The following is a 17,027-nucleotide window of genomic DNA, read 5'->3' as shown; positions in this document are numbered from 1 at the left end:
CTTGTTATTTTCCATTTTATTGTTATCCTAGTAGGTATGCAGGGGTACCTCATTCAAGTTTTGGTTTACATTTTCCTAATAACTAATGCTGTTGAGCATTCTCCTTTTCATGTGCCTGTTGGCCATCTGTGTATCTTCTTTGGAGAAATGTCTAAATTCCTGTGAATGGGTAGTACTTTTCTCTTTTTTTTTTTTTGGTATGCCTTCTAATTTTTTATTGTTGTTAAAAACTGGACACTTCAGCCTGGTGCGGTGGCTCATGCCTGTATCCCAGCACTTTGGGAGACAGAGGTGGGTGGATCATGAGGTCAGGAGACCGAGAACAGACTGGCTAACATGGTAAAACCCTGTCTCTACTAAAAATACAAAAATTAGCCAGGCGTGGTGGTGGGTGCCTATGATTCCAGCTATTTGGGAGGCTGAGGCTGGAGAATCGCTTGAACCCAGGAGGTGGAGAGGTTGCAGTGAGTTGAGATCATGCCATTGCACTCCAACCTGGGTGACAAGAGCAAATCTCTGTTTCAAAAAACAAACAAACAAATAAAAAAATGCTTTCAACAGATGCTGCCTGGAGAGATGCTTCAGTCTGAGGGGTTGAAGCAAAGACAAGCCTCTGCGCCAGTCCCCCAGCTAACTGCCAGGTAGGTCAAAATGCACAATCAGAATTACTTAAGAACAAAGTCCGTATTGCTTATCCTGGCACCAGCAAGCTACATGAAGAATGCTTAGTCCTCTCCCTGAATCCTACATGGACAACTGCCCATAAACCGCTGCACTCAGAAATCCCCTCAGACTGTTCTAGGTGAAGTTCTGGGTAATCAGATGGGCCCTGTAACTAAGTTCCGGGTAATCAGATGGAAGGTGAAGAGGAATGTCCTTGTCATTCTGCTTCCTTTCGAGAATATGGAGATGATGGCCAGAGCTCAGGTAGCCATCCTGGGCCATGAAGACCACAAGGATGGTGAGGCCGCAAAATGGAAGGAGCTGGGTCCTCAATTGTGGAGCCACTAGCTTGGCACTGCTTAACTCCTTGCTTGGTTTCATGGAGGAAAAACCACTTTTACCTTGTTTCAGCCATTGTAATTTTGTGATTCACTCACATACAAAACCAAAGCTTAACCAAAGCCTGCTTGACACACACGACCTTTCCAGCCACATTCCTCCTACACTGTATGCCCGGCTATGCTCAGTGCCATGCAGCTCTCTGTGCTTCCGTGTCTTGGCACAGCGTTTACTGCAAGTTATCAGAAGGGTCTTCTTCACTTGGCTCTCTCACTACCCATGAGTGTCTTGTCTCTGTTATTTTTGGAGAAACTTGAGGAAAGCATTATTGTTTTCTTACACATGGGAAAATGGGAAAGAAAGTGGAGGTTTACAAAGACAAAATTGTTTCCCAATCGTGCCTGGTTAATGAGTAGCAGAACCAGGTGTGAAGTCAAGTCCATCTGGCCCAATGCAGTGGCTGGCCCCCTCTGCTCCACTTGGAAGGTCCCATGGCGGTGCGTGGGCTGTGGCCGAGGGATCTTTGATAAATTCATTCCCTTTGTGGTTCTCTTTTGAGGTCATCAGCTGCTTTTCACATGCTGGTTTGTGAGGGATGAGTAAGCGTCTTCCTGGGCCTGGCGTTAGTTCAGAAAGGGATGGCCTCTGCTTTGGGTTTTGGTGTTCAGAGTGTGGCGTTTTCTTTTAACACACTCTAGGGACCCAACACTGCTTGGCAGACAGTGGGAGGGAACAGAACCTGTGTGAATGTTAGAACAAGATGGAACCAGGTTTGGAATTTGTTTCTTGCACTTATTTGTTGCATGACCCAGAACAATTTCTTAGCCTTGCTGAACCTCATTTCCCCACCTGTGAAAGGATAGAATGAGATCTCTCGGAGGTTTATAGAGAGAATTAAAGAGACACCAATTAAAATGACAGGAGTATGTATGGCAGGCACTCAACAAATGTTAATCGTCTTCTTTCTTCTACTTCTCTTTTGAGATAGGAGCTTTGTTTGGTTTTGTTTGACATTGCAATGATACACTATATTATTATTCACAAATTTGGAAGCCTTGCTTAACATGAAAAAAACATAGAAGAGTAGATGAAGCCAAGTGTGGTGAATCATGCCTGTAAGTCCCAGCTACTTGGGAGTCTGAGGTGGGAGGATCACTTGAGCTTAGGAGTTTGAGTCCAGCCTGGGCAACATAGTGAGACCTCTGTCTCTAACAAAAAGAAGAGTTGACAAGTGCTAGCAAAATCTGACATAAGATTGCCATGGAGGGAATCTGGAGTAGTTTTTTTGAGCCATGCAGAACTATATTCCATGTCACAATAGTCTCACCAGTAGGGTTCCAGGGCAGGGTCAGTTTGACATGCATGAAACCCAGCCATAGGATAGGAACTAGAGACACATCCCCAGGGTTTGCCAGTCATGTGTGACACTGGGGACAGAAGAGATGCTTGAAGGACACCTTAAAGCAGCTCTTTCTTTGCTAGAGCTTTTGCCAGTATATCTGGGAGTTGGCCCCACTCATCTGAAAGATTCTGGTCAACTCACCTAATGACACTTACCACCGCATTTTTCCAGCATTTTTTCTGTATGTTGGGATAATTTCATCTTTCTATGGAGGATGTTTGAGTGATTTTGAGACACTCTTAGGATGGGTCTGCTTTTACCATTTCAAAAATTTAAGCCAGCAGTCCTCAACCTTTTTGGCTTCATAACCTCTTTACTCTGTTAAAACTAAGTCAGGGCCGGGCGTGGTGGCTCAAGCCTGTAATCCCAGCACTTTGGGAGGCCGAGGCGGGTGGATCACGAGGTCAAGAGATCGAGACCATCCTGGTCAACACGGTGAAACCCCGTCTCTACTAAAAATACAAAACATTAGCTGGGCATGATGGTGCGTGCCTGTAATCCCAGCTACTCAGGAGGCTGAGGCAGGAGAATTGCCTAAACCCAGGAGGCGGAGGTTGCGGTGAGCCGAGATCGTGCCATTGCACTCCAGCCTGGGTAACAAGAGCGAAACTCTGTCTCAAAAAAAAAAAAAAAAAAAGTCAGGACTCCAAAAGCTTTTCTTTATATGGGTTATGTCTATCAATACTTAACCATATGCCATGGTTTGGATGTGATTTGTCCCTGTGAAAACTCACCTTGAATTGCCATTGTAGTTGTGTTGGGAGGTGGGGCGCATCAGAGGTGATTAGGTAGTTAAGATGGACTTTTTGTGAGATTGGGCTGGTTTTCGCAGGACTGGACTAGTTACCACGATAGTGGGTTGGTTTGTTTGCTTGCTTTTTGAGACGGAGTCTTACTCTGTCACCCAGGCTGGAGTGCAGTGGTGTGATCTTGGCTCACTGCAACCTCCACCTCCCAGGTTCAAGCAATTCTCCTGCCTCAGCCTCCTAAGTAGCTAGGACTACAGGCACATGCAAACATGCCCAGCTAATTTTTGTATTTTTTAGTAGAGATGGGGTTTCACCATATTGGCCAGGCTGGTCTCGAACTCCTGACCTCCTGATCTACCTGCCTCGGCCTCCCAAAGTGCTGGGATTACACTGCGTGAGCCACCACACCTGACCAATAGTGAGTTGTTACATCCCAAGTCTACTTCTTTTCTTGGTCCCTTTTTTGCCCATGCCTGTTTTTCTTCTGCTTCTCCACTATGTTATGATGCAGCAGAAAGCCCTCACCAGAGGCCAGGCAGATGTGGGCGCCATGCTTCATGGACTTCCCCGCTCCAGAATCATAAGCCAAAGAAACCTCTTTTCTTTATAAATTTCCCAGCCCCTGGTATTCTGTTATAGCAACATTGAATGGACCAAGACACCATATTAAAAAGCAAAACTGAGAAATTTTTTTAAAATTCACTCACTTAGAATAATGACAGACCCGTTATGTATTAACATATATGACATTCTAATGAAAAATATATTTTGCAAACAAAGTTAGAGGGAAGAATGGCACTGTTTCACATTCATGGTGAGCAGTTATGGCCCTCAATTCTGTCCACATTGTAATACTCCGAGCCTATAAACATGTTACTTTACATGGCAAGAGGGACATTACAGATATGATTAGGGTCAATGATTTTGACATGGGAGATTAGCTTTCACTATCCAGGTGGGCTTAATCTAATTATCAGCTCCTGAAAAATGGAAAACCTTTTCCAACTGGTCATAGAGAGACATGACTACTAAAGAAGGCTCAGAGGGAGATGCACTATTGCTGGCCTTGAAGACTGAGGATGGAGTCAAGAGCTGAGGAATGAACAGGGCCTCCAGAAGCCAGAGAAGGCAAGGAAACAGACTGTCCATTAGAGCCTCCAAAAAGGAAGCTCTCTGATATGTTGATGTTAGCTCAGTGAGAACCCGTGTCACACTGCTGACCTATAGAGCTATATGGGAATACATTTGTGTTGTTAAGCCCTATGGTTTGTGGTAATTTTTAATGGCAGCAATAGAAAAACTAATAAAAGGCCAGGCGTGGTGGCTCACACCTATAAACCCAGCACTTTGGGAGGCTGAGACGGGTGGATTGCTTATGGTCAGGAGTTCAAGACCAGCCTGGCTAACATGGTGAAACCCCATCTCTACTAAAAATACAAAAATTAGTTGGGCATGGTGGTACACGCCTGCAATCCCAGCTACTCAGGAGGCTGAGGCAGGAGAATCACTTGAACCCAAGAGTCGGAGATTACAGTGAGCTGAGATCACGCCATTGCACTCCAGCCTGGGTGACAGGGTGAGACTCTATCTCAAAAAAAAAAAAAAAAAAAAAAAGGAAAAACTAGTACAATAATTTTGCAAATCTCTTCAGTGTCTGGCTAAACCAAAGACCGTTGGATTCTCACACCTGCTTCTGAATTCAATCTGTTGTCATATGATGCTTTGGTTGACGTATGTGAAGAAAATTAGACCTTATGTAGATTTGTAGTTGAAAACCATAGGAGTATTTTAATGGCCTTTTCAGATCATTGTGGATTATTCTTCGATATGATACCAAATTTAACAATTGTAATTTTTTAAAGTTTAGTTGCAATGTAGAACATGAAACCATATAAAGAAACTTTTCATGTCTGTTACATTAATACCCATTGGCCTGTCTTGCAATCTGAACAGCTCTTTTACTCATGCATTATTTTTAACATGAGATACTGGTCATTTGGAAAACATTGATTCACTAAGTTATGCAGATCTTCCAACTGTTGACACATTCCATTATACAAGCTAAAAAAATTACATGCATTAATGTCAGTCTTATCCAAAGATACAGAGAAGCTATTAAACTTAAAATGGCAGATACAAGTTTTCCAAAATTGTCATTTTCATTTGAAAGCTCAAATTTTATCATTGGCAACAAATAGCATCAGTTGTTTCACTTGAAGTGACAGTCTCACTTTGTTCATTTTTCAGAAAATGTCTGCCAGATACACAAGTCTGAATCGCTTTAGGTTGTTCATCATATTTTCAAGTAAAGATGGTGCTCTATGCAAAAAGCAGTTAGTACAGCTTACAACTCATAAAATGACGTAAGTACTTTTCTTGGAGACAACCAAGATGCTTCAAATTGTAGCAGAAATGCTTTTTGCCTGCTTCCCATGTCATCACACACAATATTAAAAACAGTACATGAGCAAGGGCAGAGATTAGATAGAATTAATACTTTTTACTGCTTTATTAAGTACATTCTTCATTGAGACTGCCATTTTTAAAAATCACCAATTTTTTTTTTTTCCTTTTCTTTTTTCCTAAGACAGAGTCTCACTCTGTCACCCAGGCTGGAGTGCAGTGGCGTAATCTCAGCTCACTGCAACCTCTGCCTCCTGGGTTCAAGTAATTCTCCTGCCCTGGCCTCCCGAGTAGCCAGGATTACAAGTGCCCACCACTATGCCTGGCTAATTTTTTGTATTTTTAATAGAGATGGGGTTTCACCATGTTGGCCAGGCTGGTCTTGAACTCCTGACCTTGTGATTCACCCGCCTCAGACTCCCATGGTGCTGGGATTACAGGTGTGAGCCACTGTGTCCAGCCAAAAAAATCACCAATTTCATAGCAGTTAAGAATTCAATGTGTACTACTCCTGTTTAATGTCACAGAGTATGTTCATGCTGTTAGCAGTTTTACCCAACACTGATTTGGTTCCATCAGTGCACATATCAACATGGTGAAAATGAGTGATAATAGCGTCTTAATAATATTATGAAACCATTTTGCCCACACAGGGCCTGGGGTTCTGCAGACCACACTTTGAGAACTGCTGATTTATGCCATTTTATCTAATGGCATCTCCACCTTCATTCTATATTTCTATGACTTGTAGTGCATGGGCTTAGCATTTTGGTGTTTGTTTCTGTAAACCATTACAAAGATGTGCACACCCACTTTGTTGTCATATTCTAATGACTTATGAAATTCACAGGATGTGCTTTGTAGACAATTTGGCAAGCACTTTTCTTTTAAAAATTGCTTGGCTTTCTCTGTATTTTCTTGGGTTCTGTGTACTGCTATACACATGTTGATTTATGAAGGGAAGTAGTAGCTATCAGATGGTTATTCCCACTTAGCCAGAAATTACTTTGTTGACAGTGGAGGGAAAGAAATAATGCATACATCTGGATAATATTTTTAGCTTCATTACATTCTGTTTGCTTCCACATCTAAATTGTAAGATAATATTGTATTATGATAATTAGCATTCATAATTTTTTCTGACTTTACAAATTTTGTTTCTATGGTAAAGCGATACACATTCATTAAAGAAAACTTAGATATTCTAGGCCAGGTGCAGTGGCTCATGCCTGTAATCCCAGCACTTTGGGAGGCTGAGGTGAGCAGATCACTCAAGGTCAGGAGTTTGATACCAGCCTGGCCAACATGGTGAAACCTCGTCTCTACTAAATAGACAAAACTAGCCAGGTGTGGTAGCGTGCAACCGTAGTCCCAGCTGCTCGGGAGGCTGGGGCAGGAGAACCAACCAGTTGAGCCTGGGAGGCAGAGGTTGCAGTGAGCAGGGATCGCACCACTGCACTCTAGCCTCGGCGACAGAGTGAGACTCTGTCTCAAAAAAAAAAAAAAAAAAAAAAAAGAAAGAAAGAAAACTTAGATATTCTAAGCAGTATAAAGAAGAAGACAATAATAGTTTCATCTTCCAAAGATGACCAATGATAACATTTTGGTACATTTCCTTCCAATCTTTATCAAAAATACAGTATGTAGAGCATTTTGGAGCCTGCCTTTCCCCCTTGACATTGCATTCTATGCATGTATTATTGTGTAGCCTTCATAAATATGATTTGAAATAGTGGAAAAGTGTTCCAAAGAATTGATATACCACACTGTAACCATGTACTCACTGTTGTGCTTATTAAAGATTATTTCCCATTAAAAAAAATCAGGCCGGGCCGGGCGCGGTGGCTCAAGCCTGTAATCCCAGCACTTTGGGAGGCCGAGGCGGGTGGATCATGAGGTCAAGAGATCGAGACCATCCTGGTCAACATGGTGAAACCCCGTCTCTACTAAAAATACAAAAATTCAGCTGGACATGGTGGCGTGTGCCTGTAATCCCAGCTACTCAGGAGGCTGAGGCAGGAGAATTGCCTGAACCCAGGAGGCGGAGGTTGCGGTGAGCCGAGATCGCGCCATTGCACTCCAGCCTGGGTAACAAAAGCGAAACTCTGTCTCAAAAAAAAAATCAGGCCATAGATTTCTTTTTCTGTATTTAGACTTCTTTAGTGTAAATCTGCCAAAGTAAAATTATTGGGGTCTAGAAAAAACAGTTTTTCTACTCAAAACACTTCTGACACCAAATGTCTGGGGGTTTTCCTTGCACTTAATCATTTCTTCAACTCTCTGTATATCAGCTGGGTGTCCTGGCATCCAGTTCAGTTCTGACACTACCTACCTGGAGTTAGTGCAGACCTGACAGGCCCCCAGACTGCCCCTACTTCAGAGCAAAGCACAAGTCCCAGGCCTCTGATACTTCTAACCAACTTGATTACAAATTGGGGGTTCCCACAGCCGCCTCCTCAGGTTTAAGTTTGCTGTAACAGCTCACAGAAGTCAGAGGAAGCACTACTGATGTCTCCTGGTTTAGTAGAAAGTATGTGCAGCTCAATGAGCAGGTACCTAGGGTGAGGTCTGGAAGGGTCCTCAGCACAGGAGCTCCTATCCCAATGGAGTTGGGGTACACCGCCCTCCTGGTACGTGGATGTGTTCAGCATCCTGGAAGCTCTTGGAACTCTGTGGATTAGGGATTTTTATGTAGGCTTTGGTCCACAGGCCTGATCGATTGTGCATTCAGTCTCCAGCCTCGCTCTCCTCCCTGGAGGATGGGGATAAGTCTGAAAGCTCCAAGCTCCTAAGCATGTCTTGGTCTTCCTGGTGCCAGATGCCCACCCAGGAGCCGACCAAGAGGCACTTCATTAGAACAAAAGATCCTTCTATCATCCAGAAAATTCCAAGGGTTTTAGATCTGTGTCAGGAATTGGGGGCAGAGATCAATATATTTTTTCTTATGTCGTGGGGCTTTTGAAGTATATTCGCAAACTGCTTTTCAAAAGACTTGAAGGTTTACTCCCCTACAGGAGGGTATGAGGGTGTCTCTATCCTGGCCATTATTACATGCTTCAATTCTTTATAAAACTGCTTATTTGAAAGATTCATAAAAGCCTCAGTGTTGTTTTAATTTACATTGATTACTAGGAAGTATGAATTTTTTCTGTTTGGTTACCAGTTTCATGTTCTCCTTTGTGAAAGGCTTGTCGTGGCCCTGGCCTGTGTGTATTTTGGTTTCTTGATGCTTTTCTTAATAATTTATGTGAACTTTTCTTGATAAAAGATGTTGGCCCCATTTCAATATTTACTATAAATGTTTTCTGGGCCAACACAAAGGATCAGATTAAACCAGATTTACACAAAGCAGAGGTTGTTCCATTATTAAATTTTATGAATACAAATAACCAAGAGGCCCAGGCAGCGTAGCAGGAGGCCTGTCCTTCCTGCATCAGACACAGATCCTCTGGCTCAGAGCAGTGTACAAGGTCTCTAATGAGGTTTGCAGGTCACCTCACGGAGTGAGGAGCATTTAGGTTGTGAAACAACTCCATTTGACGGCTCAAACGGTTGTATAACTCGTGATCTTCTTCAGTCATAAATCCATAGATTCTAGGTTTGTCTGTCATCAGCAATTCTAAACTGAGACATTGTGCTGAAAGAATTCCACTGATAAGCCCTCTCCTAGCAGATACTCAGTGAGCAGCATATTTACTGCGGGCTTAGACAGACCTCCCGCTTCTTTCTCTCCCACTGTCCCCCACGGTAAACAGGGGAGAAGTGTGTCATGGGCCCGCTGCTTTCATTCTGTCTTCTCCACTTTCCAAGGCAGCTGTTTGCATTTTAATTTTTTTAAACTCTAGATGTTTTTAAAACTTTCATTATAATTAAGGGGATTTCTGGTTCCTGTAATGACAAAGTGGCTTATATCAGTCTGATCCTCTCACAGACAACAATGATAAACTTGAGACAAAGTATGTTTAAAACATATTATTTTAAGACATTGATAAGCAACCAAAAAGCAGGCAGCAATCAGTATTTGAGGAAGGCAACTGTACTTTGTGAAATCATTTTTATGGCTTTCTCCTGACCAGTCTGTGACAGCTTGGGGGTTAGCTAAAAGTTAAGTACAAAGCCAAAGTTACATTGGCTTTAGGTGCCAGAGGATGGAGTTTGAGGCTGGCAGAGTAGCTGGAAATTAAAGGAGGCAATCAATTCTGGAAAGGAGGAAAAGGAAGAAGCACGGCAGAGCGAGCGCTTCAAATTTGCATATAAACTCCCCCAGATCCATGCCTGATCCCTGAACTGTGCCAGAGATAAAGAAGGACATTGTGTAGTGACAAAAGAGAATTCACTGGGAAGACACAACTATTCTAAGTGTTATGTACTTAATAAGAGAGCTTTCAAGCACAAGAAACAAAAACTGAACACTAAGGAGGGGAAGTTTAAAAACCGACAGCAGTGGTTAGAGAGCTTCACAGTCCTGTCTCAAGAACTGATAAAACAAGACTAAGCATATACATACATACACACAACACAGCAAATGAGGGTAGAGGTTTGAACAATACCCTATTAGTCTCCTGTAGCTGCTATAACAAATTACCCCAAGTGTGATGGCTTCACCCAACAGAAATCTACCCTGGAGGCTGCTGGGATGAAATCAAGGTGTCAGCAGGAGAGTGCTCCCTCCAGAAGCTCTAGGGGAGAATCCCTGTCTTTGCTTCTTTTAGCTTCTAGAGCTACATTCTTTGGCTTGGAGTCCCTTCCTCCGCCTTCAACACCAGCAATGTAGCATCTTGCTTTAGTCTTCACATTGCTGCCTTCTCTGTAGTCAAATCTCCCCCTGCCTTCCTCTTATGAAGACACTTGTGATAATATTTAAGGCCCACCTGGATAACCCATGATAATCTCATTTCAAGATCATTCACTTAATCACACACACAAAGATCCTTTTGCCATATAAAGTGATATTTGCAAGTTCCAGTGATTAGGACCTGAATATCTTTGGGGGTCATTATTCAACCTACCACATTCCACTCAGCCCTCAAACATTCACATCTGCAAACCCAGAAAATCTGAGACTGGTCTCAATTAATTCAAAAAGCTTGTTTTGCTAAGGTTGAGGATGTGCCCGTGACACAGCCTCAGGACGTCCTGACGACATGTGCCTGAGGTGGTAGGGGCACAGCTTGGTTTTATACATTTTAGGGAAACATGAGACATCAATCAATATATGTAAGAAGTACATTGGTTTGGTCTGGAAAGGTGGGGCAACTTGAATCAAAGGCAGGAAGACTCAAAGTGGGGAGGGGGCTTCCAGGTCACAGATAAGAGAAACACAAATGGTTGCATTCTTTTGAATTTCTGGTAAGTCTTTCCAAAGGAGGCAATCAGAATATGCATCTATCTCTGTGAGCAGAGGGATGACCTTGAATGGAATGGGAGGCAGATTTGCCGTGAGTGGTTCCCAGCCTGAAGGGACCCAAGATACTTCCCTTTGGCACATCCATCCCACAGGCAAAAAGCATTCACCCTATCCCAACATCCCCCAAAGTCTCAACCCATTATAGCATCATCTCAAGCCCCAAATCTTATCTGTATAATATGCTCAAGAGTTCTAAATCCCATTGCCCACATAATCTGAATCAGATGTGGAGGAGACTTTGGGGATGGTCCATCCTGGGGCAAAATCTCTGCATCTGTGGTATTGTAAAACTAGAAAACAAATGGTTTGCTTCCAGTACAGGCAAAGGATAATAGTTACAGATATTCTCATTCCAAAAGGAAGAAAATGGAAGGAAGAAAGGCATCACTAGCCCCAAGCAATTTTGAATTCCAACTGAGCAAACTCCATTTTGTCTCAAGACCCGGAAACAATTCTCTGTGGCTTGAGACTCCACCCTCTAGACCCAAGGCACCACCTCAAAGTCATCGTTCTTTTTCTCGAAGGGTAGCGTATGTTTGCAGCTGAGTAGTTTTATCAGCCTATTTCCTGCCTGTAGAATTTGGGACTCTGACAGCCTTCTTTCATTTGATTCTCTGTCCATCCCTTTCAGTCCAAGCTGGCAGTGTTGCTGTTACACTCTCAAAAACCTTGATGGTCTCCTGTGTATGTCACAGAGATTTAATCCGTTAAACAAAAGGCTCCTCCATAAATTATTCCATCTCTCTTCATGGCTTTTGCTAAAACAGTTGAGGGACTCCATGAATCACATATCTAATCTCTTCAGCACTAGAAAAGGTTATCTAGCCACACCTTTGACCTTCTCTCTAGAGCCTGCTTTCTTGACAGTGGATCTCCAGAAGTTTAACATCTTTTGCAATCTCGAGAGTCGGAGAATTTCCCAGATCATCAAGCCTTGGTTCCTCTGTTTACCATTTCTTCCCTCATTTTATCTCTTACCTGTCAAAGGTTATTATAGGGTAGAAGAAGAACCCAGCCTATACCTTCAACCCTGTGCTTGAAAATCTTAGCTAAATACCCAAGTTCATTCCTTACAAGTTCTATTTTCCTAAAACTGTAGGACATAATTCAGCTAAGGTTCCTGCCACTGCATAGCAAGGACCCTCTTTCTTCCGAATTCCAATAACATGTTCCTCATTTCCTCTGAACCTTCACCAGCAGCACCTTTAACGTTCACATGTTTACTAATAGTCTATTTATGACAATGTAGATCCTCTCTAAGATGATACAAGCTTTCTCTACTATGCTTCTCACTTCCTCCTGGCCCTCACAATCTTTCAAACCAATATTTCCAATAACAGTCTGTTTAAGGCAATCTAGGCTTTTTCTATCATGCTTCTCAAAATTCTCCCAGCTCTATTACCCAATTTCAAAACTACTTCCATTTTTTTTTAGAGATGGGGGTCTTGCTTATCCAGGCTGGTCTCAAACTCCCAAGCTCAAGTGAGCCTCCCACCTCAGCGTCCTAAGTACTTGGGACTACAGGTATACTTTTCGAGATATTTTTACAGCAGCACCCCATTTCCAGATTTTTAGGTATTTGTTACAGCAGCACCCCATTTCCAGAAGCCAAATATATTAGTTTCCTATGACTGTAACAAATGACCATAAACTGAGTGGCTCAAAACAACACACATGTATTCCCTCACAGCTCTGGAGGTCAGAAGTCTGAAATCAGTTTCACTGGGCCAAACCAGGGCTGTGCTCAGGTCGGAGGCTCTAGGGAAAAAAATCTACTTCCTTGCCATTTTCATTTTCTAGACGGGTTTCTTTCTTCTTTTCTTTTCTTTCTTTCTTTTTTTTTTTTTTTTTTTTGAGTTGGAGTTTCACTCTTGTTGCCCAGGCTAGAGTGCAATGGCACGATCTTAGATCACTGCAATCTACCTCCGCCTCCTGGGTTCAGGCAATTCTCCTGCCTCAGCCTCCTGAGTAGCTGGGATTACAGGCATGCGCCACCATGCCTGGCTAGTTTTTGCATTTTTAGTAGAGACGGAGTTTCACCATGTTAGTCAGCCTGGTCTTGAACTCCTGACCTTGGGTGATCCACCTGCCCTGGCCTCTCAAAGCCCTGGGATTTTACAAATGTGAGCCACTGCACCTGGCGTTTTTTTTTTTTTTTTAAAGATGAAGTCTCCCTCTATCACCTAGGCTAGATTGTAATGGCATGATCTTGGCTTACTGCAACCTCCGCCTCCCAGGTTCAAGTGGTTCTCCTGCCTCAGCCTCCCAAGCAGCTGGAACTACAGGTGCCCATCACCATGCTTGGCTAATTTTTGTATTTTTAATAGAGATAGATTTTCACCATGTTGGCCAGGCTGGTCTTGAACTCCTGACCTCAGGTGATCCACCTCCCAAAGTGCTGGGATTACAGGAATAAATTTTAATCTTACAGAGTATATTTTCTTATGACAACAATGAGCTCTTATGAAATCAATACTAGGATAACTAGAAAAGCCCCACATATTTGAAAATTAGACAGCATCCATAGAACAAGAAGGAAACCACAAGGGAAATTAGAAAATATTTCAAACTGAGTGAAAATCCATAGCAAATTTAAGCACTGCAGCTAAAGCAGTGCTTAGAGTAAAATTTATAGTACTAAGTGCTTACACAGTGTCATAAAAGAAGAACATTTTATTTATTTTATTTTATTTTATTTTATTTTTGAGACAGAGTTTCGCTTTTGTTGCCCAGGCTGGAGTGCAATGGCCTGATATGGGCTCACCGCAACCTCTGCCTCGAGGGTTGAAGCGAGTCTCCTGCCTCAGCGTCCCGAGTAGCTGGGATTACAGGCATGCACCACCATGCCTGGCTAATTTTGTATTTTTAGTAGAGACAGGGATTCTCCATGTTGGTCAGACTGGTCTCGAACTCCCAACCTCAGGTGATCTGCCCATCTCCGTCTCCCAAAGTGTTGGGATTACAGGCATGAGCTACCACGCCCAGCCAAAAGAAGAACATTTTTTAAATGATGATCCAAATTTCACCTCAAGAACTAGAAAAGCAAAGTAATCCCATAATAAGTAGCAGAAAGGAAATAATAAAGAACAGAAATTAACACAATACATATGATGAATTAACAAATCCAAGTTAGTTCTCTGAAAAGATTAATAAAATTGATAAACTCTAATAAGACCAATTATGAAGAAAAAGAGAAAATATCAGTTATCAATATTAGAATGAAAGAGGGGATATCATAGATCCTACAGACGTTAAAAAGATAAAAAATGAATATTATAAATAATGGCATGCCATTAAATTCAATAACCTAGATGAAATGAGAAAATTCCTTGAAAAATACAAATCATCAAAACTGACACAAGAGTAAATACACAATCTAAATTGTCCCTTTTAATAAGCATTGCCTATTACATATATTGACTTCCTAATTTAAAACCTTCCCACAGATAAAACTTCAGGCCAGGTGGTTCCACTGGTAAATTCTTTAAAACATTTAAGGAAAAATCAATAATGTTAATCTTATACAAACTCAGAAAGCAAATGAGGAGAGAATAGTTTCCAATTTGTTTGATGAGAGCAGCAAAAAACTATCTTGAAATCAACATAGGACAAAGATGCCAGAAGAAAAGAAAATTACATACCATATTCCTCATGAACATGGACATATAAATCTTTAACAAAATATTAGCCAAACCAGTCTTGACATAGAACAGTTGGTGGACTCATAGAACCTGATTTTAAGATTACTGCAAAGGTATGGTAATCAAGATAGTATGGAATTGGCACATAGGCAAATGGATCAATAGAAAAGAGTAGAGGGTCCATAGATAGATGGTCACTTGATTTTTGACAATGATAATTCAATAGGGAAACGAGGTTTTATTAACAAATATAGTGCTGGAACTATTGAATCAATGTATGGGAAAAAGTAAACCTGCCCCTATTTCATAAATCTAAATGCTAACACTAGAAAGCTTCAGAACAAACTTAGATGAGTATTCTCATAACTTTGAAATAGGACACGTTTTCTCAGAGCAGTCACAAAAAAAAGTGCTAAAGATAACATTAAAAATGGAAAAGTAGGCCAGGCATGCTGGCTCACACCTGTAATCCCAGCACTTTGGGAAGCCTCAGCCTCCAAAGTGCTGATCCCTTGAGGCCTCCCAAGTGCTGATCCCAAGGGCTGATCCCTTGAGGTCAGGAGTTTGAGACCAGCCTGGCCAACATGGTGAAATGGCGTCTCTACTGAAAATACAAAAATTAGCTGGGTATGGTGCCAGGTGCCTGTAATTCCGGCTACTCAGGAGGCTGAGGCTGGGGAATTGCTTGAACCCAGAAGGCGGAGGTTGCAGTGAGCGAAAACTGCACCATTGCACTCCAGCCTGGGCGACAAAGCAGGATGAGACTCCATTTCAAAATAATAATAATTAAGAAGAAAATTAAGCTGGTGTGGTGGCATGCACCTGTGGTCCCAGCTACTCAGGACACAGAGGTAGTAGGATTACTTGAGTCCAGTTGTTCAAGTTTACAGTGAGCTGTGATCACTGGTGACAAAGCAAGACCCTGTCTAAAAAATTAAAAATATAGGCTGGGCGTGGTGGCTCACACCTGTAATCTCAGCACTTTGGGAGGCAGAGGTGGGCAGATCACATGGTCAGGAGATCAAGACTATCCGGGATAACACGATAAAACCTCGTCTCTACTAAAAATGCAAAAAAAAAAAAAAAAATTTGCCAGGCATGGTGGTGGGCACCTGTAGTCCTAGCTACTTGGGAGACTGAAAAAGGAGAATTGCTTGAACCTGGGAGGCGGCGGATGCAGTGAGCCAAGATTGTGCCACTGCACTCCAGCCTGGGCAACAGAGCAAGACTCTGTCTCAAAAAACAATAAATAAAATAAAAAATATATATAAAAAAGATGATCACAAAAGAGTATCCACTGTATGGTTTCATTTATATGAAGTTTAAGAACAGGCAAAATTATAAGATAGAAATCAGAATAGTGGTTTCCTCTGGGTGGATAAAGATTAACTGAAAGGGAATACTGGGAAACTTTCTGGGTGATAGAATATATTTTGTCTGGGTGGTGGTTATGTGAGTGTATACACTTGTCCAAATCCATTGAATTGTATATTCGAGATACATCTGTGTGCTTCACTGCATGTAAATTTTAATTTACTATATATTATTCATAATGCATAAGTATACAGATGCACACTTATATATGTGATGGACATTCCAACAACTTAAAATTCTACTTAAAGATGAAAAGCAAAATACATTTATGTATTTTAATCTCCTCTTTTCTTGCCCATTGTAAATATAGAATATCTTAAAATAAATCATAAAGATTTAAAAAATGTTTATGTTGTCTTTTCCCTGGTATTTTCTTCTGTGTAATTTAAGCTTAAAGAGATTTGTCCAGCTAGAAATTTGGAAAAAAATATTTCTCACACACACACACACACACACACACACACACACACACATATATATATATATATATATATATATATATATATATATATACTTCCTTTATTTCTCTTTATTTCATCCAGAATTTGTTTGGAGGAGAGAAGGCCTGCTTCCAGTCATACAGAGGAAAGGCTTTCTTTTCACATCCAGGTTCCCCTCTTGAGCTCCCCTGCTCAGGTGACTTCTTCTGGCCAAGGGAAAAGAAGAGGTAGCAAAGCCTGAGACGTCCCTTCTGGGTGGGAGCTAGAGAGGGGTCTATCTGCCCCAGCAGGGTTCTTGTCCTTTTTCTGCACATGATTGTCTTTCTCTAAGTGGCCTCATTTTCAGATTAATACAGCTTGAAAGTAGCCTGTTTCCTTGAAAAAAAAATTCTTTTTGAGACAGGGTCTGACTCTGTTGCCCAGGATGGAGTGCAGTAGCATAATCGTAGCTCACTGTAGCCTCAACCTCCTGGCTCACGCGATCCTCCCACCTCCCACCTCAGCCTGCTGAGTAGCTAGGACTACAGGTGCATGCCACCACACCTGGCTAATTTTTAGATTTTTAAAATTTTTGTAGAGACCAAGTCTGGAACTCCTATGCCTCAAGTG

General features: G+C 41.9%; 1 long non-coding RNA gene across 1 annotated transcript in view; it reads left to right on the top strand.

Annotated features, from left to right (window-relative positions):
* The window catches only part of LOC116559048, an 18,507-nt gene extending 1,480 nt beyond the window's left edge, over positions 1 to 17,027 (top strand). Inside the window, exons 2-4 of the long non-coding RNA XR_004272281.1 lie at positions 562 to 641; positions 16,521 to 16,614; positions 16,996 to 17,027. This is a non-coding gene — a long non-coding RNA (uncharacterized LOC116559048). The remainder of the gene's footprint in view (positions 1 to 561; positions 642 to 16,520; positions 16,615 to 16,995) is intronic.

Source organism: Sapajus apella, unplaced genomic scaffold, assembly GCF_009761245.1.
Source record: "Sapajus apella isolate SASKATOON/1434 unplaced genomic scaffold, GSC_monkey_1.0 scaffold22, whole genome shotgun sequence".
In the NCBI taxonomy this organism is placed as follows: domain Eukaryota; kingdom Metazoa; phylum Chordata; class Mammalia; order Primates; family Cebidae; genus Sapajus; species Sapajus apella.
This window is presented reverse-complemented; position numbering and strand designations above follow the sequence as displayed.